Below are 12689 nucleotides of genomic sequence, written 5' to 3' on the forward strand. Positions count from 1 at the left end.
CAAAATCCCCAAACCAGAGATGTTGGCATGGATGTGGAGGAAAGGGCACACTTCTACACTGCTGGTGGGAATGCACACTAATACGTTCCTTCTGGAAGGATGTTTGGAGAATACTTAGAGACCTAAAAATAGACCTGCCATTCGATCCTATAATTCCTTTACTAGGTTTATACCCAGAAGACCAAAAGTCACAATATAACAAAGACATCTGTACTGGAATGTTTATTGCAGCTCAATTCATAATTGCTAAGTCATGGAAGAAGCCCAAGTGCCCATTGACCCATGAATGGACTAGCAAATTGTGGTACATGTATACCATGGAATACTATGCAGCCTTAAAGAAAGATGGAGACTTTACCTCTTTCATGTTTACATGGATGGAGCTGGAACATATTCTTCTTAGCAAAGTATCTCAGGAATGGAAGAAAAAGTAATCAATGTACTCAGCCCTACTATGAAGCTAAATTACAGCTTTCATATGAAGACTATAACCCAACTATAGCACAAGACTATGAGGAAAGGGCCAAGGAAGGGGAAGGGAGGGGGGAGGTTTTGGTGGAGGGAGGGTAATGGGTGGGGCCACATCTATGGTGCATCTTAGAATGGGTACAGGCGATTGCACTAATGTACACAGCTATGATTTAACAATAAAAAAAAAAATAAAAAAAGAAAGTGGTGGAGTTCAGAGGCTCAGAGCCAGTGTGGGGCAGGCAGGCTGGAGGGCGCAGGGCCGAGACGCCCCCGGGGGTCCAGCAGGGCGGCCTCCGGGCTCTGCAGGACGAACCTCGTGTTCCTCTCCTCACAGGCTGCACACTCTGCTCCTCCAGCAGGTGAGGGTGGCCTGAGATCAGAGGAGGAAACAGGGCAACAAGCAGGCCCCTCCTGAGCCGGACGTTAGCAGTACTGGCCAGTGGCCAGTGAGAAGCTGAGCTGGTGCTCCTGGAAGTGAGGTCAGACCGCCGGGCAGTCTCTGGACTGTCTGTGTCCCAGTCTTTCTTCACCTCTCTCATTTCCGATTCTCTTACTGCTCTATCAGTGTCACTTTGGGTCAGCTTTTCCCTGAGTCTTGGCCGGCCCCAGGTTTGAACCCGCCACCTCTGGTATTTGGGGCCAGGGCCCTACTCCTTTGAGCCACAGGCGTCACCTTTTCCCTGTGCCTCTTCAGGGGCACTTCCTTGGAGCTCTCCTCCTCCCTGTGACAGCATTCTATTTAAACTGTGAGTGAGTTCCTAGAGAGAGAGAGGAGGGAGGGAGGTGGGGAAAGGAAGAGCAGAGAGAGGGAAGGAGGGAGGGGGTGGGGTCTAGGTGTGTGACACACCTTATGGGGTCAAGACACAATTGTGAGAGGGACTTGACCTAAGAAATGCAATCAGTGTAAGCTGGTTTCTTGTACCCTCAATGAATCCCCAACAATAAAAAAAAATAAATAAAAAATAAAATGTGAGTTCCTGAACAAGGGAGCAGGAGAGGGGAAGAGTTAGGGGGATGGGTGTGCTCCCACTTAATGGGCACAATGTTAGGGCTCACTCACACCTCTCAGAGGCAGGACTCAATCATGAGAGAGGCTCTACCTAACAAATGCAACCATTGTAACCTAATTATTTGTACCCTCAATTAACCTGAAACAATAAAAAAAGATGTGAATTCCAGCATTTATTAAGTTTATTGATGCGTCTACCTCTACCTCAAAATAATAAAGGCAACCCAAGCCTGAGTTTAAGACTTTAAGAATGTATGCAGACTTTAAGAATCCTTTTGTGTCTGTTTATATCCGAGAACTCTGAATATAAAGAAAATGAGAACAAGTCTTCATGCGTGAGATGAAGTACAGAATACGACAAAAGTAAGTCTCTTAGGTCTCTGCAGAAACATGTAAGTGTGTAAAAGGTAATCTAAGAAAAGTAGGTCGCTGCTGAAAAGTGGAACCAAAACTGAGAGGACAATAGGTAGGTAAGTTTTAACATCTACCACAGTCAAGAGAAGCAAGTGTCTTCCTGTTTTTTTTTTTTTTTTTTTGAGACAGAGTCTCACTTTGTTGTTGCCTGGTAGAGTGGTGAGGTGTCACGGTTCACAGCAACCTCAAACTCTTGGGCTTACGTGATTCTCTTGCCTCAGCCTCCCAAGTAGCTGGGACTACAGGTGCCCGCCACAACGCTGGGATATTTTTGTTGTTGTTGTTGCAGTTGTTATTGTTGTTTAGTTGGCCGGGGCCGGGTTGGAACCGCCAGCCTCAGTGCATGTGGTGCTGTGCTATGGGCATCGAGCCTGGCTTCCTGTTTTGTAACATAGTGTAAGTGGAAGGAATGGGGCTGTTCAGTGGATTTGGTTCTGGGGTAGGTAACACTTTTCCTGAGTTCAACATTACAACACAGGAAAGGAACAAAGAATGGAGGGATTTTTGTTGTTTTTAATAAATACAGTAAAACCCCTGTAAATTGGCCACTCAGGAGATGTAACAGACTAGTCAACATATGGAGGAAGTCAACATAAGGAACCAGGCCTACTGTGCTGATACGTACTTGTGGTGCATGTCCAGTCTTTGAAAATCAGGTCAACTGAAGGAGATGGTCGGTGTAGGGAAGTGGTCAGCTATGGAGGTTGTACGGTATGTTCATCTACACCTGAATATTTGAGAACTCTCTGGAGATTAAGCATATTACTTCTTCCTCAAATTCTGGTCAGGGTAACATAGTTAGTGCTTAGATCATTGTTTGACATGTCTTCATGTGTTCTCCCATCCACTCGGCACTGCAGAGAGAAGCTAAGTGGTTGCTTTCCCCATGTGTGAGAAAGCCAAGGAAGTGTGTTATTTGGATTAGAACTTTTGTCTCTGCTGTTCTTCAGGACTGCTTGGCTAACCCAGAAAGAGAGAGAGATAGACACACAAACTTTATGCATGTGTAGGGGGAAAGTGTATCAGGAGAGTGTGTTAGGTGGAGTGTGGAATTGGGAGTATATTTTAAGAACAATAAATTCAGTTTTATTTGGGACATATTGAGATTTCAAAGGGAGTGAAGCAATGAAATATGATTGGGAGCTTAAAAGTTTAGGTGGAAGTTTTGCCTAGATGGATGAAAACCATTCTCAAGAAATGACCGTTAAAGCTGAGACAACTGATGCTGTTTCAGAAGGAGAGAGTACAGAGTCAGAGCAGAGGATGTGGAACTGAGCACTGGAGCACCTCCATTGAGAGGTATTGGAAGAGGAAGAACGGGCCAGGAAGAGAATGGAATGATCATACTAGTGGGCTGAGAAGAAGAATGTTTTTCCATGGAAATCAAAATAATTTCAAGGAGATTCTTTAAAGTAGCCCAATGCCATAAGACAGCAAGAATCTTCAAGCACCATGCATTGTATCCTAATCTGTCTACTTCATGATGCACGGGAGAGGCTCAATAAATATTTGTTGAACTTATAAATAAATAGCCTAGGAATATACAGATTGGGAAAATAGAGTAATCTTTTGAGTGAAATGTTCGTAGATTGGGAGGAAGCTGGGGTTTGAGGAGAGAACAAAACTGTAGGCGTAGAGATGGTTGATGTAGACCACACTGAGAAATATGGGTAAAGAAAGAAATATATTAAACAAAAAGTTTTCAGAGAAGCAGCAGAAAACAATGAAGGGATTTTATAAATTGTAATAGACCTTCGAGTGACTAATGGTGAAAGGGCCAGTGGACAGAGAAGGCTTTTAAAATACTGTGAAGAAAGTATTATGTGGGGGAAACGTAATGTATCAAAAGTCTCACTATCTGGAAACGTATAGAACCAGTACTGACAGATGCATCTTTTCTGATGTGGTGCCATGGAACACATTTCAGATTCAATCTGACCTACTTCAGGTCATGGTAAAGGGTAGATCCTCAGACTGTAGGATTTTGAGACTTCAGCAGCCCTCATCCCCATTGTTTTGCAGGACAGAGTACATGAACTAAGTTTCGACTTAGTTCAGGTTCAGTTTAGACTGGCAAAAAGGAGGATCAGCCTAAAGTTACATTCTCTTTAATTTACTAAGGAACTGAAAAATGCAAAAAATATGCAGAAAATTAAGGACACAGTGAATACAAGGAACTTCTTGATGACCTCTTTCTATGAATTGAAGGGCAGGCTAAGCTGCTATAACAAAGTAGGCCTAAAGTCTGGGAGTGTGATGCCTCCAGATTTGTTTTCACTGCTGGTGGTATTGTAAATTAATACAACCTTTATGGAAAGAAGTATGAAGAATCCTCAAAGAATTAAAAGATGATCTTCCATTTGATTCTACAAACCCATTACTAGGTATCTACCCAGAAGAACAAAAATCATTTTACCACAAAGACATTTGCACCAGAATGTTAACTGCAGCCCAGTTCATAATTGCCAAGTCATGGCAACAACTCAAATGCCCATCAACCCATGAATAGATTAACAAATTGTGTTATATGTATACCATGGAATACTCTTCAGCCACAAAAAAGGTGGAGACTTTACATTTTCTATGTTTACCTGGATGGAGTCGGAACACATTCTTTTTAGTAAAGTATCTCAAGAATGGAAAAAACGTACCCAATATCTTCAATGCTATTATGAAACCAACATATAAACACACACTCATATGAATGATAAAACACAAATATAGGCTAGCAAGGGGGAAGGGTGAGGAGGGAGGGGAAGGAGGAGGGTAATTGATGGGAAGAGGGGAGGATTTTGGTGGGATCTCACCTAATGTGGAAAATGCAAGAGTATATTTCAAAATAACTAAGAGTACATTTTATTTACTTTTTCTTTTTTTTGAGTATTTTTTTATATTTTCAAATTAATATGAGGGTACAATTTTTAGGTTACGTTGTTCTTACTTCCAGGGTAAAGTTCCATTTGTAGAAGAGCCCCCCACCCGGTGTGTGTGTTATACACCCTCACAATGTGCACAATAGGTGAGATCCCGCCTCCTGCCCTCCCCCCTTCTTCCAAACATCCTCCTCCCACCCCCTCCCCCTTCTGGACCATATGAGTGTTTTATTGTTCTTATGAACATTGATTTCATATTAGTATGGAGTACATTGGAATGTCTTACCACAAAAAATAAGTGAGGTGATGGATATGTTAATCACTTTGATTTAAGCATTCCACATTGTATATGAAATAATCACCTTGTACCCCATAAATATATACATTTGTGATTTTAATTGAAAATTAAATTAAAAAGAATAATAATTAAGAGCTTCATCAGATCCAAAATGGCGGCCAGCAGGAGGCTGATGAAGGAGCTTGAAGAAATCGGCAAATGTGGAATGAAAACCTTTTGTAACATCCAGGTTGATGAAGCTAATTTATTGACCTGGCAAGGGCTTACTGTTCCTGACAACCCTCCATATGATAAGAGGGCCTTCAGAATTGAAATCAAATTTCCAGCAGAGTACCCATTCAACCCACTGAAGATCACATTTATTTATTTATATTAATATTAAATCATAGCTGTGTACAGTGATGCGATCATGGGGCACCATACACTGGTTTTAGAAACAGTTTGACACATTTCTTCTAAAACAAAATAACTTTCAACCCCGGATCCTGTATCCAGCTAAACTGAGTTTCATTTATGATGGAGAAATTAAATACTTTAATGACATTCGTACGTTGAAGAAATTTGCCGAAACCGAAGATCACATTTAAAACAAAGATCTATCACCTGAACATTTATGAAAAGGGCAGGTCTGTCTGCCAGTAATTAGTGCTGAAAACTAGAAGCCAGTAACCAAAGCCGACCAAGTAATCCAGTCTCTCATAGCACCCGTAAACGAGCCCCAGCCTGAGCACCCCCTTCAGGCTGACCTAGTTGAAGAATACTCTAAGGACTGTAGAAATTCTACAAGAATCCTGAAGAATTTACAAAGAAATATGGGGAAAAGCAACCTGTGCACTAAAATCTACCACGATTAATTCCAGCAAGTGTGAGCAGAGACCCCAAGCAGTGCGTTCAGACATTCCACAAAGCAGGACTCTATGGAAAATTGACATGTGCTACCTCCTGGCGTTCGCTTGTGGTGGTTACTAACTTTCTACAGTTTTCTTAATCAAAAGTGGTCTAGGTAACCTATAAAGAAAGGATTAAAAATTTAAGGTGTTCTTAAAAGAACACTAATTAATAGCCACACACACACACACACACAAAAGTGGGCCTAGCCTGCAGTGTGTTGAGAGTGACAGAAGTTTATTTGTCTAGTGCAAGAGCATGAGAGATGAATGGTCCAGGGCTGTCAGGGAAGCCTCATCACCCCAAATTGCTCTAGTTATCATTTCACAGCCAGCAACAGGGGCACAGAGAGAAGTCAAGGCAACACATCCATATGGGGGTGACTTGGAAGTTGTACACATCTCTTCCATCCACATCCTGTGGGCCCAGCAGTGCTCATACGACCACACCTACCTACCAGAGAAGTTGAGAAATCTAGTCGGTAGCGTGGGTGCCCATTGCTGTTACTGGATCCTTATTCTAAATCTTCCTGGATACACTTCACCACTCCTAGCATTAGGGAGGTGTCTCAGATGGGAGAACTGGGGCAATGAAACTGACAAGCTAAATGAATACTCACCGCAGCATTACGATGTATTGAATAAGTAGGAGAGACATTAAATCCAAATTTAGGGAGGTGTCTATTTAAAAGGACAATTCCATTTGGGTGCCTGTTTGAGTTCCTACCACGTGGCATTTTCAGCCAGTGTGTATCTGTTGTCTCTAGGCAATTCAAATCATTCTGCATCAAATTCCCAGCTCTGGGACCAGAAAAAGGAATCCGAGAAGCGTTCACTGATGGTCTGACGCAGAACAACTGCTTTCCCTTTGCTCTGTTCATGCATTTCCAATCGGCCTTAATGTAAAGTACGACGCGGCACTCTTCTACATGAAATCCTTGTTCTCAACTTGGCAGCAATCCTGGCATTAGGTTCTAAATGGTCATTCTGGGATGGTAAATCAGCAGTCCTCAGCTGATGGGTCTAACAATGAGGAGATTGCTGGAGGCAGGTGGTGGTGTGAGGCCTAATATTGTTGGCGTTAAGTGACCATTCATATTTGCTGCAGGAGCAGTAAATTGCACTGTTTTAAAACAGGAAGTCTGAGTTAAAAGCTGTGTAAAACTGTTATACTGTAGCCAGCACTCCAGGCACTTCTAATTAGGTCATTTGGAAAAAGGTGACCTTTTAGTTTCTGAGCCTCTTTGCCGGGGACACATGTTTCTAATTATCATTTTGTATTTTATTTCACCAAAGCTGTTGACAAGCTGAGCTTTTTTGTTAGGTGCATGTATGCGTGTGTGTGTGTTAGCACACACTCTGCGAAGTCACTAACATTTCCGTGTTCTAGCATTTTGCAGAAGATGGAAACAATGTGCACAGTGATTTTAATGTCAGGGCAAACAGAGTCATATGGACTTGAGTGAAGTGCACACGAAGGGACATTTCTGATGTCCCTGGTGTTTTAGGAAAACTTGGCTTTAACTCTGTTTGAAGTCACTGTATCAGTATTTATTTTATTTTGGGCCCGGCAAGTGTGTGTCAGATACAAAGGTAGAAATGAACTTTGGTCTACACACTACAAAATTAACTGCGGGTCATACTTGAAATTCTGTCAAGGACTCAAACCCACGATCTCATGATGATCTTTTAAGGCCCACATTTCCTTCTGCATGCTACTTTTGAAAGGTTTACAAATGCAAACAAATACTATCTTCTAAAGACCACTTCTTCCAAAAGAAGTTCAGAGATAAAGGGACAACATGATTGTCTATAGCTCAAAAATATATTCTATATTTCAGGAGATAGCTCAGGAAGTGAGGCATTCCCCCATGGCTGGCTTTGCCACCCTCTTCCTTTTCTGTTTCAGGGGAAGTCTCTCAATGTGCTATCAGGTTCTTTCCCTGAAATCATAAAATCATAAACTCACAGAGCTGGCAGGCCTTTGAGAAGGCTTCCAGCTCACAGTCTGCCTGGAGGCCTTTCTGAACTTAAACTCTCTTAGAATATAATGGTCGGCTCTTAACAATCTCTCACAAGGGAGAGTTGACAAGGAAGGATGGTTCTATCTAAATGTTTAATATATAAATTACTCTGGCAGTTTGAAGAGAAAGTATGGAAGATGATTTGAAGTTTATTATGAAATTGCTAATAATTTATTCAACTCAATTTTCTCTTGGAAGTTGTATGGTGGGTAATGATGAGTCTCTAAGAGTGCAGTTCCATGTCTGGAGAGTCTAGAGAGGAGCTGGCAGCAGGCCAAGGCACCCTGCAGTGGGGTTCTGAGTGGCATAGGCTGGGTCAGTCCCAGGAGCAGCTGTAACACAGGTGAAGAATTTCTGGACCTGGGCACTCTCTGCAGTCATGCGGTTTTCTGCTGCTGCTCTGGTGATCCTAGAGGATTTGGCTTCTTTGTTCTTACTCTCAGTTCGTTGCCTTACGTAGTGTAGGGATATTAATCAACAATTAAAGTATTTATTGTCCTTCCTGTGGAAAGAGGAGCCTATGAGCAGATGGCAGGGTTGGAACTCTGGTCCAGGAGACACTTTCTTTTACTGGCCAAATAGCTTGTTATGGTTGTATGCGTGAGGGAGCCAGAGAATGCACCAAGCGGACCTCAAAGTGTGGGGAATGCAGTTGATCAGGGCCTCCAGCTGATGCGCTTGGACATCTATTGTTGTTTGCTCTGAGGTCACACTTTCCCAGGGTTCAGCCAATGACTGAGCCGGGTGGGATGTTCAGGCAGGCTCAGTCCTGGGCCAGTCCCGATTTCTCTGACAGCCAACTTTGGCTCAAGAACTTCCCTGATACCTTGCAGAACCTGCAAGCTGTGGGGTGCTCAAGGATACTTCCACCCAAGCTTCTTTCTCTGTGCCCCACTCAGGGTGTGGCCTGCATAGGGGTGCTCCTGGTCTCCCCAGTGTCCATCCACGCAGTTGCCTGACTTCCTCTAATGAAATCCATGACTGGGTAATCCTTACGTCCCCAAACACAGCCAACACAGGGCTCTGGTGCTTTACAAAACTTTGTTTGGAGGCCTGGGAGTATTATAAGAGAATAGCGGTAATACTTGTAAACAAGTAAAACTTACAACTGGATCAAATCCCACCGATTCCGGATGCCATCTGTCATGCTTGTCACAGGTGGCATCATTTTGACTGGCTTTCCTTAGTCTCATGCCTACTGCAACATTGCTGGAGGTCATTTCATCTCCCTTCAAAGGGGATTTCCTCAAATCAATCCTTCCTGGAAATCTGGGACACTTCGTGCCTCTTTCCTTACTTCTCACCCAAGGAATTTAACAGGAAGTTGACATACGACCATCTCTGCAGAGATGCTATTCACAAAGCCATCATCAGGTTTTAACATCTGAAATTACCTATTTCAGAATCAAAATTTGACTTTTCTTTTGCATAAGTCAAAGGATAATTGCAGCTATTTTCCCCAAACGAGAAGCATTCTTTCCTTGAAAATGTATACTGCTTTTACCTCTATACGTAGAAGTGTTTCTCAATATGACATTACTAACATTTTGGACCTAATCATTCATTTTAGAATGTTTAACAGCGTGCCAGTAACACTGCCATCTCAGTCAAGATAAACCAGAAGGTCTGCAGACCTTGCCAAATGTCCCTTGGGGGTGCAGATTTGCCCTAGGCTGAGAACTGCTGGTCCAGAGCAACAGGTACAAATCAAAGACAACTTTTAAAAATAGGATTTTCCCTCTCTATGGATGAATGCCCACACTGCACATGGACCTCAAAGTTAACCAAAGGTAAAGTCCAAGCAAGGACTGTGTGTGCGTGAGTGTGAGCGTACATGTTTGTGTATATGTAGTAATCTCCCACTACTAATGCAGGAAAAGTGAAATGATTCCCCATCCAAACAATACTGTGGATTAATACAGAAAAAATCCTGGAAGATTCCCACTCTACTAAATCCACCACTCTGTTAGAACATTTGAATGTGCCTAGAACTATATATTATTTCCATAGGTAACAGAAGTCTCTACTTTCATCCTTGCTTTTATTTATAGTGAGAAGCTTGCTTATATGATACAGGCACATGACTTTTTTAAGATCTTGTGCTTTGGATGTGTCAAGGATGCCTGTGCTCTGGGGCTATTGGCCATGCAGCTGAGGGTGGCTGGGTGTTGATTTCCTCTGGTTCTACAGGACACACCACTGCGGTCTGTTGCTTTGTACACCTCCCACCCCTGACCTTGGCTGATTGCTTCAGCCTTGCTGATGAAACAGTCTGTCTGCTAGAGTGGCTCACTGCGGTGATCTGAATTTTGGCCTTCATTTTAGTATGACTCTAAAAGGCAGACAATTTGGGTATGACTCTTGTGGCAGACGAAGTTCTGTGTACCTCCTAGACTCATAGTCGATTAGACACTGTGTTGGATCAGAACATTTCTGAAAGTTGATGGTCTAAGAATTCAGAAAGGTACAAAGATCTTATCTGCTGTGTAGGTATCTCCTGAGTCATTTCATCCTCTGATTTACTCGTATGTCCTTCATTTCATGGCCTTTTGATTAAGTTAAAGATCTGTAAACAATGAAGCAGTTACAGGATGGTATAAAGCAGAATGAAACCAAACATCAGAATGAATGGGGAGCACGGAAATAGTGTCAGAATTCACAGATGTGGGCTCCTGTCTATTGTAAATTGAATATGGAAAGTGCTCGAGGAGGCCATGGGACTTGGGTCAGGCTTTGAAGGTTGGGAAGACAAAAATGTTTGTGTATCACAGATGCTGGGTGCGTGGGTATTTAAACAGTGCAAGCAAAATCTTAGAAGCAGCTTGGGATTTTCCTGAGGGGTGAACTTGACTGAGATGGAAGACTTTAGTGAGAGGAGTGGGGGAGAAATTTGGACTAGTAGGATGGTGACCATTCTGGACCATTTATTTGGGGAGCTTTTGGGAATTTCTTGAAAACTTTTGTTTTGCAGCTGCAACAATAGCAGAATCACCAAAATTGGATACAATTGGCAGCAATCTACCTCTATTAATGCTAGGGAAAGTGAACCGATTTACCAATTAAAGAATATGTTGACTAAAATCCAAAAAGAAACACTGCTCTCAAAATGAGTTCCATAAAAGGGCACTACAAGGAAAATCTGTTTACTGAGAGGACGGGAAGGAAACCAAAGCATTCCCGTGAGGGTTTTGGGCTCTGAAAGTGAGCAGGGGACTTGTACAAAGGCAAATGCAATTCATGCCTGTGAGTGGTGAGGATGAGAGATGAGTTAGCAATGTCCAGTGCTTACAGATATCACAGGACATGGACTTTACGTGTCTCGGAGCCTCTCACCATGATGCCGAGCATTCTGTAATGTCCAGGTTAGAAATCCGCCACCCTCCATGAGGGAGGACTTGACTATGGACTTTTACAAGCTATTGATCTTAAATTATCATAGGCTGATTCTGTAGGTTCAAAGAATGTTGGCAAGGGTGCTTCTAGAGTTTCAGATTATCTTAAATATATAATTAGCTCTGAAAGACTGTGAGGGTGAGTTATGATTTTTAAGTCCTTTTCTTTAAAAAAAAAAAAATCTGGTTGCTTTTCATCTGCTTTGAATTCTCCCACTTGAAAATTCAGGTTTATAAAATTCCAAAAGAGTCTGAAAAAAACTAAGTTCCAAATTAAAAAAGAAAACATAAATGTTGCTTCCAAACTTTACCTCAGATATTGCTTTTAAGAATGATCTGGCACTAAACTGGCTGCAGAAGGTTAGTTATTCAAACCCTGCCAAGAGATAGCTAGTAAGGGACTGTTCAGCACTGGAGAAACTTCTCTTAGGTGTATATATCGATGTTTTTTTTGCATAATAGTTTTATATTTAATGACCCCAACATAAAGATGGTTTGTTAGATTATAATGATCAAAAGCTAGAAAATTTTGAAGGTGTGCAGAGGTGAAAAAGCCTGTCCTTACGTAGTTTCCACTTTACGATGGTGAGAAGTTGAGGAAGACAGGAAGGGGGAATGTTTAGTTAAGTTTTATCTCTCTAGTAACAGTGAGGTCAGCCCCCCATGGCCCCTAACCTGAGGAAGTACGTGCCAGTGGGACCGCGAAGACGTCCTGGCTGGTTGTTCTGTGAGGGTGGCTCTCTCCCCGGGGTTGTTGGGAACACTAGGACAGTCACCACCCCACACACATAAGGCTGTGTGGCAAAAATACCTCTGGACCTGGGATCAGCCAACCTGGACTGCACTAACTAGTGGCGTGGCACTGGATACGTTTTCACATAGATTCTCTGTGCCTCAGTTTTCTCTTCTCTGCATTGAGTTTGCTCCTTTCAGAGGTATGTTCTCTCCTCACATTCCTAGTTCCACCTCCAAATCTGTGCTTCTGAAATTTCTTTGAAATCTTCTGTTTTATTTTAAAGATGTATAAAATTTTATACTCTTCTGTGTTGTTTGTCTGAATCTGAAAGTACTGTTTTAGATGAACAATGAGTCAGTGTCTGCTTGGTAACATGTGCTTCCCCGATGCTGTGGCCTCCATGTCCCCGTGTAATCTGGAGGGATTTCACTCTCAGGAGGAGGGAATTAAATACTATGGGTGATCCCTGGTTTTATTGGTCAGGATAGGATAGGTTAAGAGTCCAGGATTTCAGTGGCTTAAAATAACAAAAACCTATTACTTCCATGGTAAATTGCCCCCGCTGGTTGGCTGGAGAGCTCTGTT

General features: G+C 42.4%; 1 pseudogene; it reads left to right on the forward strand.

Annotated features, from left to right (window-relative positions):
- Window positions 1–5216: 5216 nt before the first annotated feature.
- On the forward strand, window positions 5217–5903 carry LOC128591041 (ubiquitin-conjugating enzyme E2 L3-like; annotated as a pseudogene).
- The last annotated feature ends 6786 nt before the right edge of the window (window positions 5904–12689 follow it).

This window comes from Nycticebus coucang, chromosome 1 (genome assembly GCF_027406575.1).
Source record: "Nycticebus coucang isolate mNycCou1 chromosome 1, mNycCou1.pri, whole genome shotgun sequence".
NCBI classification, from domain to species: Eukaryota; Metazoa; Chordata; class Mammalia; order Primates; family Lorisidae; genus Nycticebus; species Nycticebus coucang.